We start from the raw sequence: 15748 nt of genomic DNA on the forward strand, positions 1-15748 counted from the left end.
AATTAAACTGGGGGTCTTGAGAGCTAAAAGCATGAGTTTCTAGAGTCCAGCTCTCTCGATCAAGAGCTGGAATAGGCACACATCCTCTGTGGAGTGGGTGCAGAGAGGGATGCTGTCAAACTAGAGCAGCTCGATGTGGTGCCCAAGCAACTACACACCAGCTGAGAATTGGCATACCACAGATGCTGTCCTACGTGCCCTCAAACGTCCCTTCAATATGCTCCAAACAAAGGGTGAGCGAGGGCAGTTGGTGTAGGAGCCAATGACTCTTTATGCCCGTTGAGCATTCCCCTTCACTAGGGTAATGCTTGACTAAACTGTTAGGGCCACATTCTTCCAGTGCCTGAATGGTGCAAAGTGTCTGCAAGCCAGAGAGAATCTGGACACAGTATTTTTCACTTTCTGCCCTATAATGGGGGGAAGTAGGTAGAATATAATCACAGCTTGAGAGTTTAAATGTGATCAGAATACTAGGCTTGCTAGGGGCTCTTTACTGACCACAAGTAATCTGGACTTTGTCCTATCTGAATGACAGAATGCCTAGCAGTACAATTTTCCCTAATGCTATCCTCGGAGACTGATTCAGTATGACTCATATAGAAGAGACTTCTACTAAAGAGCCAGCAACACTTCCTGCACAACCTGAACATTTATATATGGAGATTGTCCATCCAAGGACTGATGCTGCTTAGTCTATAAGAGCTGACACTTGCAGAATGAGGTGTATGGTTACAGCCTAGTGTAGCCTTGAGAACAGAAAACTTAGGTCAAAAGGACTCTTATATGTATACATAAGAATACATCATTGAATGACAGAGATCATTTTATCAAGTGCAACTCCTGTGTTTCATGGTAGATTATGTTCAGAGTGCAGACTTTATAGAAAATCATACTTCCATTGCAAATTAACTTTATATTTTCAAAGTAATGTGTATTCCTTTTACTCCCCTTTTCTAACTGCTCTCTAAAGTAAGTAACTCCATGCTAGAACAAATGCCAACAGGTAAGATGGCTAGCAGAAAATGTAGTACAATGGCATTATTGTATACACGGTATGAATCATGTTCAAAAGGACTTGAAGAAATGAACATTTTAAATCTGCAATTTAAGATTGCAGCTGTAATACAAAGGCATGTTCCTGAAGTCCATTTATCCTCTAAATTCTGATTTGAGTATAATTTTGAAAAACTTTTTATTTAGGTTTAGGCGTAGTAAGATATGATGGGATTTTCTTACCTCTCCTCTGGTACTTCTTATTACTGTTGTCTTCATTTGTGCTTCTACAAAATTAGCTTCTCCATCACCACCTCCTGCAGTGACTTCCAAATGAAACCAGGTCTGCCACAAATCAGGAAGCTTTAATCAAGATTAAGTACCCTGCTCTCTCTGTCTCCTACTGGCTGCTCATGATTTGCATCAGTCACAGAACTGGTTCTTGGTATTCATCAAGTATTTTACTAGGAAGTCAGACTCAGTACTTCTCACAGAAGCATGTACTCCCCCAACAGCTATTCTATTAAAGCTATTTCAAACTGCGGTGCTTCGGGGCACCTACGCTATATTTTTCACATGAAAACCATGATTGAGAATACAAACAGGTTTCATGCCTGCTGACCACATTTTGGGGGAGGATTAACTTTTTTCTCCTGTTCAAGGCAAAGCGTTTATCTAAAACACTGTTTAGTGCTCTAGAGGCCCCTTGTATTGCCAGCTTTCAGTTAGATAGATGTACTCACTGCTTACAGTTAGATAAGTAGTATATACATCTTAATAAGTAGGATCCCCAAGTGAAAATTGTCTATATGTAAGTGGTATCCAAAACCAGGTTGTCACTGACACAAGAAAAAGGGAGGGGGACATTCAAAAGGGTCATTGGAAATCCTGTCTCATATGGGTCCTAGAATACCTTGATGGGCTCTTGATGAGCTCTGTGTGTATATAAAGTTTCACCCCAAACCTGTTATCCTCTAAAGGGATACTGTAACTAGTTTTGCACAAGTTTCCCTTTTAAAAGCCATCAGGTATCTACTGAAATGTTCTCTTCATCTGAACTTTTACCTCACTGTGATTGGTAAAGGGGAAGTCTTTGAAACACCTGTCACACTCTGGATGGTCTCCTACTGGAGTTATCTCAGAACTTAAAATCAATAGCACTATTCCTAATCACAACATATGGAAACAAAAAGAGTAATCTAAAGCCTAGGAAGGTTTGACTACAAGTAGTAAAGCACTTGTTAAACTAAACAATTACCACCAGGAAAAGGCTCCATGCTTTCTCTTGCAAATCTGGGGGGACCAATTACGTGCTCCGGAATGTGTTCCCAGCCTGTTCCCATGCTGTATTAGATTCTGAATACCTTAAAGTTTCAACTAGGCAACCCGGGTGAAAACAAATCATCAACTAGGTATGAAAGAAAAAATGTATGGATATAGATTTATAGCATCCACTCTGGCACCTGATACTTCACTAAAGGGGAAACGGTTCGAAGCAGTCCAGTAATAAAGTGGTATAAACTGTATAGCTCCAAACTTCTTAAATCCTCTGTCAGACCTTGGGATAGGTTCTGAGAACTCCATAATAGGTATTTAATTACCGTTGTTCACTATGGCTAGGAGGTGGCCAGAAGTAAAGTATTTGTATCTTTAAAAAGACAAACTCTGCCAACAGCTAGTCTTTGTAATCACATGCTCATATCAGTGTTACCCCTGTTCTCCCTTTCCAATACTCTCCATTTATTATCTTTCATTACTATAAGCGATTTGGGGCAGTGATCATCTCTAGCTATATGACTGTACAGCACATTACAACAGTGCCCCAATCCTAACTGGTGTCTCTGGAGCTAAAAGAAAACAGATAATCAATTTTATCAACAGGACATGGGGATTCCCACACACACTCTTACAGAACTATCAGTCACTCAAAAAACAAACCACCACTGAGTGAGAACAGATGACAAGGCCTATAAGAGTCTCAGCATATATCTGGGAGATGATATAAAAGAATACACTAACCTCTAGCTATTCATGCTTCCTATCTAGTCTAAGAACTAACTGCAGTGTAGTTTAACTACCTCTCTGTGAAGGTACCAAACCTCCTATTACACTACTAAAATCTACTTTACATCCAGATTATCAATCATTCAATACTTGTTTCCCACAATATTTGGGCTAAGGTAATTCTCTTCCTCTGCACCACAAAATCTTCAGGTTGATAACCGCAGATACAGGCTAAATTTGTACTCAACCTATCCAATAATTATTATTTAACTTAAAGTAACCAATCCACTTTTTCCACATGGTGAGGTTTTTAAAAAAAAACAGCCTTTTTTCTGTTGTGATTTCCACACTTAGGACACTGCTTGATGGCAATGTCTATGTTTTAAACTAGTCCCATAGCCATGAATATTGTGTTCATGTAATAATGCTTCTTTCAATTCCTACCCCATGGGTTCATGCTGAAAGAAGTTCCCCAAACAAAAATGCTACTTTGTTTAATTTTTTTTGTGTATAACAAGTCACAGACATCTTAGATGAGCACAGCTACATGGCAGCAAAGTGGTTAAATGAGGCAACAGAAAAACGAATGAGTTTTCAGAATTCTCTTAAAGCAATTGGGTCTGCAGGCTCAGTTACTATGTAAACTCTATGCTTCATAAGTCATTTAAAGATTTAGTACAAGTGGCTTGTGGTTTAATCTTTTAATTCCATTGCTCCATAAGTTTCCTTGGTGGTTCATTGAGCAAGGAATTTAGACAAAATATTTGGGGCCCTTTTTTGCTAAAAGGGCTTAGGCATGGAAAAATGTGCAGTGCTTCATGCCTGGAAGGGACTATGAACTAATCTCCAAATTTACTTGATAGAAAAGTCATCATAATTCAGGGATCCTGGTGTGTTTAAGACTCCACATTCACAAAGTAACATGCTTGCCCTGTGAGTACACCCCTTATCAGGGAGGAAGGCACATTCACATTTCTGAATGATGTATATTAATACTGCATAGGACTGTCTGTATGTTGAGAGTTTAAGAAAAACTACAGACTACCAAAATCTTTACACATGAATCTGGAGCTAGCCAGTACTACTTCTGAGTGTGTGTTAAATGAATGATCTTCAGAAATTATCCCAGAATCAAGTAACTCAGTAGGTGTTAAAGAATTTATTGTGCTTTGTAAATTCTATTTATGATTTTAACTTAGATTATAAATAAATCAAGAACTGTTCCCTAGGCAGCGTAACTGACTAGAACACTTCATAACGTTGCTTTGGCAAGGCTGGACATGCGTTCAGCGCATAGAACAAAATGGATGTCCTAAACCAGAATGGAGCTTACAATACAAATGGAGTTCACAGTCTGACCCAGATATTTCCCATTCTGTCACAGTGCTCTTAAAGTCCTAATCAATAGTAAAGAGACCTATGGTATTACTGCAGTTTTGAGTATATGCATTGAAATCCCCTTTTATAGTGACAACCTTTCTCTTGAAATGGAGCTGAGAATTTTAAGTTTTAATTACCTCACTCCTAAAAAATGAAAAACAAAAATAAAAAAGACAGCCCTGCATTTGTAAGTTCATTGAAGTTAGTGGGGAGTAAACATGTGCCTAAGTGCTTTGCTGAATCAGAACTTAAGAGAGGAGAGAAAACACAAACCCCTTTCTCTTAGCTTGTTTCATCTATGCTACTTTTGCTTTAAATATTAGAGCTGGAAATCCTCTATCCCAGGTAACGGGACTCCAAATTAATATTGGTTTCCTTAATTGATACGTACTATCAGAGGCCGGTTAAACTGGGATACAATACTAGTGATTCATACTGGGCTTCCTAGACAAAGTGAACGGTTTGCAGAATTAGACGCGATACTTGTATTTTTGTACTTGTCTCAAAAGTTTGGTATTTAAAGGAAGGCTTTTAAAATGACTCATTAATCTTTTTATGTAATGTGCTAGAATGAACATACACTCGCGTTGAGGTTTCTCTTTTATATATATTTACAGCAATGACCGATGGGTCTGGGTGGGACTCAATAAGAGGAATCCAGATTCTCTAGGAACCTGGCAGTGGAGTGATAACAATCCGGTAAGTTACATTCATCTCTCTCCAGAAAATATTACCATATTAAGATTTGTTTGAATTTAGGTTGGGTTGAAAATATAATTAGGTGACTGATATTTTAGATTAATTTTGTTCTATGGCACATGAAGAATATAGAAAAACACTTATGTAAAACTTTGCATTTAGGAGACTTTCTCAATTAAAAATAATCTCAAAAATAATAATCGGCCTTTATACTGTATTTCTGTCAAAATATTTAAATGTAATAAGGATCCAGACGCTGCTGGACAGAACAAGGTATCTTTATTACCCAAAATGTACTTCAGTTTCTCAACCTCATATCCTTGGTTTGTGCAGACTTCTCCAGAAAACGTCTATCTCACTTTCAAGCTGGTTTATATGTATAAAGTAGGGCTGTCAATCAATTAAAAAATTAATTGTGATTGTGTGATTAAAAAAATTAATCGCGATTAAGCACACTGTTAAACAATAATAGAATACCGTTTATTTAAATATTTTTGGATGTTTTCTACATTTTCAAATATATTGATTTCAATTACAACACAGAATACAAAGTGTACAGTGCTCATTTTATATTTATTTTTATTACAAATATTTGCACTGTAAAAAACAAAAGAAACAGTATTTTTCAATTAACCTAATACAAGTACTGTAGTGCAATCTCTTTATCATGAAAGTTGAATGTACAAATGTAGAATTATATACAAAAAAAACTGCATTAAAAAATAAAACAATATCAAATTTGGGTTAACCTAATATAGCTGGGCTGGGCTAATTCCCTGCAGTCCAGATTATACATACCAGATAACTCTCTCTTGCTGGCTGGGATGGAGGGGAGGGGAGCAGATCTAGCACATGGGCTTCCTCCATTGTTTTATCTTTGGGGAAGGAACATATGGGCATTCTTTGCCCATAGTAGTAGGTAGGCCGCAGGCTTACAAGAGGGAAATTGATTAATTATGCTTGTTACGTGACTCTTGAAATACACATTTAAGAGGTTTGTATATTGTTTTTCAGACTATAACTCTCTGATTTACCAACATTTTGATTGCAAGCCCCTGCACTTGTACATATTTTAGATTTGTAAGCTTGATTAGGAGAATTAATACTCAGTGTCTCAGGCTGCAACCGTTTCTCATGCCAAGAGTCCTTACTCAAGCAGACAGCGCTATTAACAGCAATGGAACTACTCCTGTAAATGAAGACTACTTGAAACCAGCAATGGTTGCATGATTAGACCCATAATGTCTTCAAGTATGTGAATGCATTCTGTAGTTGCTAACTAAGCTTTTCGATATCGCTGTGAGCTGGGTAGGTATTACACCCATTTTCACAAATGGGTAAATTGAGTAAGTCAGAAATTAAGGCTGGAATTTTCAAAGGAATTTCAGTGCCTAGATCCCTTAGGGCATGTCTGCACTGCAAAAAAAGACCTGTGGCTGCAAGTCTCTGAGCCCAGATAAACTGAATTGGGCTTGTGAGGCTCATGTTATGGGGTGGGGCTCAGAGACCAGGCTCCAAAACCCAGTGGGGGTAGGTGGGTGTCAGAGTATGGGCTCCAGCCCAAGCCCAGACATCTGCATGTCTATTTTTATCTCTGTAGCATGAGCCCAATTCAGTTGACCCAAGCTCTGAGACTTGCTGCCATGGATGTTTTTTTGCTGTGTAAACTCCTTCGGCTGAGATTTTCACAGGAGCCTAAGTAACTCCAAGTGACAGAGCCAGTAACAGAATTCATGAGCTCTGGTTCGGGGTGTGTGAAATAATTGTAAGGAACAATTTTTCAAAGTTCAAGGTTTTTCATATTTCAGTATGTACTTGAAAAATGAGCCTATTTTCATTCACTAGTTTTGCAAAGGATCGCAATTTAAAACAACAACAACCTTTCTGTATTCCAGGCCAGTTATCAAAATCAATCCACTTTTCAAACCGAGGCTTTCACATTGAAAATGTGAAACTTTAATTTTTTACTTGAAAATAATTGTCAAAATTGTGACTAAAGCAAAATTGGAGAGTTGCAAAATAATGCATGATGAAAAAACAATAACTGGTGTGAATTTCACAAAACAAATCCTCTTTAACGTGTCTTTGTTTTAATCATTAGACATGATCTAGCTGGTCCATCATGGGGAATAGGCTTTCACTCAGGCCAGTAACCTGCCCACTTTGCAGTGAGGGCATAGGCTAAATTACTCAAGTGGTGATAGTCATCCAATGCTGTCCCACAATTCCCGCAGGTATCCAGAAAGACAGACAAGTTCTCCCACAATTTAATGGGAAAGAATCACAGAGCAGCTCAGTTTACTGCAGTGCTAAGAACCATGGGATATGCCCCTAGAAATTCTAGTGACACATGTGGGGGAGTTCAGCATCAGCATGGAGCCAGTAACTCTGGTATTGGGTTTCAAAAATGAAGCTGCATCCAGAGAAGCTTCAGACACATGACTGTGCTATGGGAAAATCACAGCAGGGATAGGGTAAGGTGCTGATGACTGGAACTGAAGTAACTGTGCACTTTAGCCCAGCTGGATTTGGGAGAGCCTGGCATACTAGTCTCATTCAGTTGTAATTATTTCCCCCATAATCTCTCAGTATCAACCTCATCTCCACTGTTGTTGGAGCTGGGCTAAGATTTTTTCCCTTCATTATAACTTGTTTAAGTTGATTAAGTTTGAACGTTCATCTCCAGCTTTTGATATAAGTAATATCCTAGAAATGTAAACTTCACCACAGCTGTGTGTGTGTATAACAACTCTCAGCTTCAGAGTTCTGTGAAAAACTATCGCCCTGTGCCTTGAAAATTCAGAATGTTCAAGGTCCCTCCAGGCATTATTTTCCATCTGGTCAGTATTTATTTTTGACCCCAGGGGCCATTGTATGAAAAGCTTCAAAAGATGTGGGATTCACTTTAGCACAAACATTGTCTATAACCTCAGTTTTATTATTTGTATTGGTTTGTAGCTAACTTACAAAATAAATGACAAACCCAGGCTTGGGTGAGGCTGAGGTAAATTTAAGGCTACAGTAAGGGAGATTTGATTGAGATATTGTCCTGAATTTCATCTCCTCACACTGATAAGATTGTTTTCACCCTCTTTCCTCAGAGGGTGACCATTAATCATTAATAACTGAGCTCACTGGAGAAGAAAAAATATTGGAAAGGAGGCAAAGGGCTTTCATAAATCAGCACCGTTTGAGGAGTCAGAAAATGTGACACACTGAAATTTTTTTCCACTCCTTATTCCCAAGAGGCCTGCAGTATTAGAGATGGGAAAGGTACATTAATTTCTTTCAGCTCACCTTCCTCCAAATGGCCCTGCTGCACTTCTACATGTTTACTGAGAAGCATGTTGTTTTTCTGTCCTCCTCACCTTCTACTTCTAGGCTGCAAATACTCTTCCTGAACTTAGATATTTTTCAAGTGCCTGTAGTATCATCTTGGTTTGACATGAAGGCCTTAACAGCTCCTTTACATACTCTCCTTTTTATTTAACCATGTAACTTTCTTTTCCCTTAATCTCTTCTCTGACCACCATGTTCCATTCCAGCCAAAACGTGGCTTATAAATCATCTCATCATATCACTTCCTCCTACTCTTTCTCCACTGGCTCTCCTTTCCTCATCACCCAAAATACAAATTTCCCTCCTTCCATCAAGATGGTGTACACACTACCCTGGCCCACATCTCAGACCTAACACATTTTACCCTCCCAAACTCTCTGCCCTGCCAACAGTGCCAGCCTTGATATCTTCCTCTCACTCCTCTAGCCATGGATTTTTCCATGTTGCCTCTGTAGATGGAATAATCTCTTGACCCAGGATGACAAACCACAAGCCTTCTCTCATTCAAAACCCACATTTTCTGTGATGACCCCTCAAAATTAATAACTTAAATACCCCTAAATTATCCACGCATCTGGATTTCCCAGTATGCCTTGTCTTCTATGTGTGTTGCTCATCCTTTTTGGATCAAGTACCTAGAACACAACCATGGCCAACCCAGACCCCACGATTCTTTGATGCTGTAGACGCAGCAAAGAGAGGTCTGAACAGTGGACTAGATGCAGCTGGTGAGGGCCATATGAGAACTTCCTCAGCATTGCTGAGTACCACACTAGATTTCATTTGTGTGCTGGTGATCTAATGTCCCCTTGGCCATTAGACAATATGGCCTTACTGGAGTTCTTCAAAAATGTGCTAATTTGTTTATATTTTGTTTGTGTGATTTTATACAGATAATTCATGAAATACAGCAGAGTGCTACATTCTCTAAGGCAAATGTCTTGGTTAGCTATTTTTTTAGGTAAATGTGTTGTTTTTAAAACGAACAATCGTATTGATGCAAAAGACAGTTACAGTTCCCAGGGAGCCATTATGGTTAGTTTAAACATGAATTTCATTTTTTAAAACCTGCATTTATTAGTATAGTTAGGGTCTTGAGAATTTGCTCTGACAATGGAGTTCATTAACACAGGGGAATTATATAACTTAAGGAATTCCTATCATCACTGACGAGGAGCGGGGTAGTTACTTGACTAAATCCCCATTACAGCAGTGGGGAAACAAGACTCCTGTAATGTACTGCAATCCTTAGGCATAAGGAGATGGGTGGCAGAACTGGCCTCAGCTCTTAATGTTCAAGTTTGATGTCTAAATTGAAACTTACACATGATTTGCATTTTATGGTTAATTTTAATTATTTATATTCATATAGCACTGTACCTTTTATTGGAATAGATTTTGACTGTACACATAGTGATCCTTCTTCCAATGAGAGATCCTTCTCTTGAATATAAGCATTTACTATTTCACAAACTGCAGCAAGTTTTGAGTCTGTTCTTGCCCCCAGTCAGGCAAAACTCCTCTTGACTAAGGACTATAGCTGGCTTGGAATCGGAATTTCTGTTCCATAGGAAGTTCTGACATTTAGAAAAAAAAAAGTTCCAACAGGAACGAAAAGACAAAATTTTAATATTTCCCATGAAAGGAAACGTAAATTTTTTTTTCTGTTTTGGGACCAAATATTTTGTTTTGATACTATCATTTTGTCTTTTATATTCTGTTATCAAAAGAATATTAAAACAGAATATGAAAGTCAAAATAAAATGAATCAAAATGACATTCAATACAAAACACTGACATTGTCTAAACAAAATGTTTTGAATTTTCTCATAAAAAAATGTCATAGAAATCACATTCACCTGAAGTGTTTCAGTTTCAACAAAATTGCATTTCTGAATGGAAAACTGTGCCATCAAATATATGTTGACCAGCTCTATTAGGAGGAAGCAAAATGTACAGGATCGTGGTGGTTTATATCACATATTTAGGACTAAATCTTGCAGTCATTTCTCAGGCACTCAGACTCTTGGGTTCTCCCTGCTCAGCAGATTGTTTGTAATCTAGACCATGAGAACAAAGTGTTGAAAAGTTAACTCTGCAAATAGAAACAGCTTTGGGAGAAGATGGCTGTAAGCTCCTGACAAGCAGACTGGACTGGTTCTAGGGAAGGTTAAACAGTGCATTTGCCCCTCAGTGGCCAAAGTGGTGAGTGGCAGCAGTAATGAGCCTTTTTGTTGCCTAAGATGATGCGAAGAGTGGAAGCTTTATGAAAGGCAGGGAAGTGGTGAAAAACAAATGCAGCACTTCCAAAATAAAATCATGGAAATAGGGGATTTTAATGAGCAAACTAAAATCTGTTATAAAGAAAAAGTACTAAAGCCAGTGAGTAGCAGAGCTTGGGACGGTGGCTCCCGGGCTTGTGCTTTGTGTAGCTTTCAGAAAGCATGCCGATTTTTCAAAGTTAACCAGTGAAAGTTTGAATATAACTGAATTTGAGTTACTGCAAACATTCAGATTCACAAGAGGTTTCATTAAAACATGGTAGCAAAATTGATCCTAATTTCCATTTTCTAACAACTCTTTTAAACTGTTTAAAAATTTCCACCCAGTTCTATTAATTTAAAAAACAACAAACAAACAAACCACTTTCTTTTGATTTATAAAATATGATGAAGGTGCCCAGCCCATTCTCTGGGTGCTCTCACATACTTTTCACATTAAAAGGGATCCTCTAATTCCATAAACAAATACATCCAGCTCTAATACAGGGCATCTTACCAACAGCCTGTAATAATATTGGGCTGCTTACGAACTTTTGTACTCTGACCACTACAGCCATTAGCTGAAAATATAACTGTCCTATTTTAAAAAATAAAATATTGAATTCACCTTCAAAGATGCTGCTGGTGGTCCTAGGACCGCAGAGGCCTGAACCAGCAGCATTTTCCTACGGTATTTTCCTGCAGCTGTTATCTCCACCATTCATGTGACAGTCTTGAGACACTTGCAGGCTGCCACTGTAGCCAACAGCAGGAAAGCGAAGTTCTTGCTGCCAGAAACAGAAGGTCACCAAGTACTACAAAACCTGGGGCAATCTTGCAAGATCCTGCTAAGACGTGTTGACAGAATCATGCGTCACCGTGGTCTATTCAGACTCTTTTAGGAGGTTTCTGAAAGCTGCACAAAAGAAAGCTGGGCACACAAGTAGTTCTTTAGTAGGAAATGAAGGGAATGACATTGCCCAGAGCTACATCACACTTTCTTTGCTGGGGTCATAAGTATTAGATGCACAGCTTGAGTCACAGTACCCTGCTTACACATTCATGGTGGTCCATTACCCCCATGTCCTGTTAGTCATTCTAATGCTTCCTGCCTTCATTTTCATGTTGCTTAGCTTTATCATTAAGACTTAAGGAAACCTCCCCTACTGTGTATTGCAGCCAGGTATCCATGTCAGATTAATTCTTTATTATATGGTACATATCTTCTGCTCACCTCACAGTATGTTAACATAATTATAAGAGTCTGTATATCCTGAGGTGGACAACATCTGCATGTGTTGCATTGTCACTTTTTGGCAGTATATTCTTGCTTCTCTGTGCATAATTCTCACCAGTTCAATTTTCAGCCTGCTTTTTAATTGTATCTCATTAAAGGATTTCACCTTTCCTGACAATATTGAAGTAGATCTTTAGCTGGAGTAAACTGCTGTAGCTCCATTGACCTCAATGGAGCTTTGTCAGTTTGCACCAGCTAAGGATGTGGTCCCACAGTGTTTTTTTGCAGAACTAAAAAAGACTGAACCGTGTGTGTGTGTGTGTGTGTGTGTGTGTGTGTGTGTAACAACTAAGATTTATTAATATGTGTGTGGCTTATTTTGCCCAAAACATGTTCATTACAAACTCGGGCTGTCAAGCGATTAACAAAATTAATCGTGATTAATCGCTCTGTTAAACAACAATAGAATACCATTTATTTTAAATATTTTTAGATGTTTACTACATTTTCAAATATATTAATTTCAATTACAACACAGAATACAAAGTGTACAGTGCTTGCTTTATTTTTTTTACAAATATTTGCACTGTAAAAACCAAAAAAAATGTATTTTTTCAATTCACCTCATACAAGTACTATAGTGCAATCTCTTTATTATGAAAGTTGAACTTACAAATGTAGAATTATGTACAAAAAAACTGCATTTAAAAATAAAACAATGTAAAACTTTAGAGCCTACAACTCCACTCAGTCCTACTTCTTGGTCAGCCAATCATTCAGACAAACAAGGTTGGTTAAAATTTGCAGGAGATAATGCTGCCTGCTTCTTGTTTACAATGTCACCTGAAAGTGAGAACAGGCATTTGCATGGCACTGTTGTAGCTATCGTTGCAAGATATTTACGTGCCAGATGCGCTAAAGATTCATATGTCCCTTCATGCTTCAACCACCATTCCAGAGGACATGCTTCCATGCTGATGATGAGTTCTGCTTGATAAGAATCCAGAGCACTGCAGACTGATGCATGTTCATTTTCATCATCTGAGTCAGATGCCACCAGCAGAAGGTTGATTTTCTTTTTTGGTGGTTTGGGTTCTTTAGTTTCCGCATCAGAGAGTTGCTCTTTTAAGACTTTTAAAAGCATGCTCCACACCTCGTCCCTCTCAGATTTTGGACAGCACTTCAGATTCTTAAATCTTGGGTCGAGTGCTGTAGCTATTTTTAGCAATCTCACATTGGTATCTTCTTTGTGTTTTGTCAAATCTGCTGTGAAAGTATTCTTAAAATGAATATGTGCTGGGTCATTATCTGAGACTGCTATAACAAGAAATATATACAGAATGCACGTAAAACAGAGCAGGAGACATCCACTTCTCCCCCGAAGGAGTACAGTCAGAAAGTTAATTGACGCATTTTTTTTTAACGAGCATCATCAGCATGGAAGAGTGTCCTCTGGAATGGTGGTTGAAGCATGGAAAGGACATACAAATGTTTGGCATATCTGGCATGTAAATACCTTGCAACACTGGCTACAAAAGTGCCATGTGAACAGCTGTTCTCACTTTCAGGTGACATTGTAAATAAGAAGCAGGCAGCAGTATTTCCAGTCAATGTAAACAAACTTGTTTGTCTTAGCGATTGGCAGAATAAGAATTAGGACTGAGTGGACTTGTAGGCTCTAAAGTTTTACACTGTTGTTTTGAGTGCAGTTATGTAACCCCCCCAAAATCTGCATTTTTAAGTTACACTTTCACGATAAAGAGATTGCACTTCAATACTTGTATGAGGTGAATTAAAAAATACTATTTCTTTTGTTTATCATTTTTACAGTGCATATATTTGTAATAAAAAATAATAATATAAAGTGAGCACTGTGCACTTTGTATTCTGTGTTGTAATTGAAATCAATATTGAAAATGTAGAAAAACATCCAAAAATATTTAATAAATTCCAATTGGTATTTTATTGTGATAAGTGTGATTAATTGCGATTAATTTTTTTAAGTTAATTGCACAACGTAACTGCGATTGACAGTCCTAGTACAAACTTCTCTTCTGGACTGGCGAATAATTAACCATTCATAAGCATTTTAGTCAGGAAAAAGTGTTATTTACTTGCAACCATAGATAAAGATAAATGCAAAGCATATAGCAGTGTTACTAATGAGGCCATAATACTTTATCTCTCAGCTTAAGTTGGCTAGTGATATGCCGAAGATTTCTTCTTTTAGGTTCAGACTAATAGCAACAAAAATGAAAATGGGCTTATTAAATATACACAAAAATGACTGAAGCTCACCACTCCTGCAGGGTTGAAAACTGGTTAGAGAGGGGGATAGTGGACCCTAAAGTTCTCTCATACACTTACATCCCTTGGAACAGCCGCTTTTTGATTTTAAGAAAACACGCATTTAAACACAGGGTTTAAAAACCTGTCTTTTACACCTTAGGCTGTGTCTACGCTGCAATTGGACACCTGTGGCTGGCAGCTGACTCATGCTCTCGGGGCTCAGGCTAAGGGGCTGTTTAACTGAGATGTAGATGGTGAGCTTGGCTGGAGCCCAAGCTCTGGGACCCTCCCATCTAGATTCCAATCCGAGCCTGAATGGCTAAACTCAATTAAACAGCCTCATGAGCCTCAGGCCCATGAATCTGAGTCAGCTGGCAGAGGCCAGCCGTGGGTGTCTAACTGTAGACAGACCCTAAGAGCGCAATCCCATTACCTATTGACACTGAAAGAAAAAATTAAATACCGAGAATTGGAAACACTAAACATACCCCATGGAGATTGCTTCAGTTTTATTAATCTCTTTATACTGTAAAGGCTACATTGCGAGAGGGATCTACTAGGGAAATATCTGGTTTGGTGGAAAGGGCCACAAATGGTCTCAAAACTACGGGCAGAGCTAATAAAAAATAATGCAAACAATATTACAGGCTCTTGAAGGATCTATGATGTAGATATAAGCAGACAGATACTACAGTGATTGGTACTTGAGAAAATCCTTCAGTAGAAAGATGCAATCCCTGACTGAAGTTGCTGAAGTTTTGTTTACAGCCAAAAGAAGGAGTTCATTCATTGTGGGAGTGGAGAAGAGAGAATCTCCCTGGTTTTCCTTTCCTTTCCTCCTCCCTTCTTCCCTCCCACAGCAAGTCATTATTTAGATCAAATTAATTCATTCATTCAGAACTATCAGAACTTTTAAACTGATTCATTAATTTTCTCCATATAAGAATCTTAACAACCCAATTTAGCAAGTACTTTAACATCAGCCATAAGTAACTGTTACTCATCTGCCTTTTAGTTAGAAGTTTTGTAATTTGAACAAGATACCAAGAGAGTTCTGTAGGCCCACATTGTTCAAATCAGATATAATGGAGGGAGAGAGGGGAAAAAACTCTTTCCATGCATATGAAACAATTCATTTCAGTTAATGTGAACAAACCAATCCCTTTTCCCTCAGAGCGTTTTAGTACAGAGCATTGAAAGAAACATTGAAGATCATCCTGAAAACACATGCCTATGGTCCGAGCCTGTTATGCTGAAGTCAATGAAAGGCCTTTAGGCCATTGACTTTAGTCGGTACAGGATAAGACCCTTAGGCCACATCTACACTACGAAAGTACTCCAATTTCACAGAACTTGATTTTTGGAAACAGATTGTATCAAGTCAAGTGCATGCGTCCACACTAAGCACATTAATTCGGCAGTGTGCGTCCACAGTACCGTGGCAAGCATCGAAATTCCGAGTGGTGCACTGTGGGTAGCTATCCCACAGTTCCCGCTGCCCATTGGAATTCTGGGCTGAGCTCCCAATGCCTGTTGGGGCCAAAAA

The sequence above is a fragment of the Chelonia mydas genome, chromosome 11 (genome assembly GCF_015237465.2).
Source record: "Chelonia mydas isolate rCheMyd1 chromosome 11, rCheMyd1.pri.v2, whole genome shotgun sequence".
Classification (NCBI taxonomy): Eukaryota; Metazoa; Chordata; order Testudines; family Cheloniidae; genus Chelonia; species Chelonia mydas.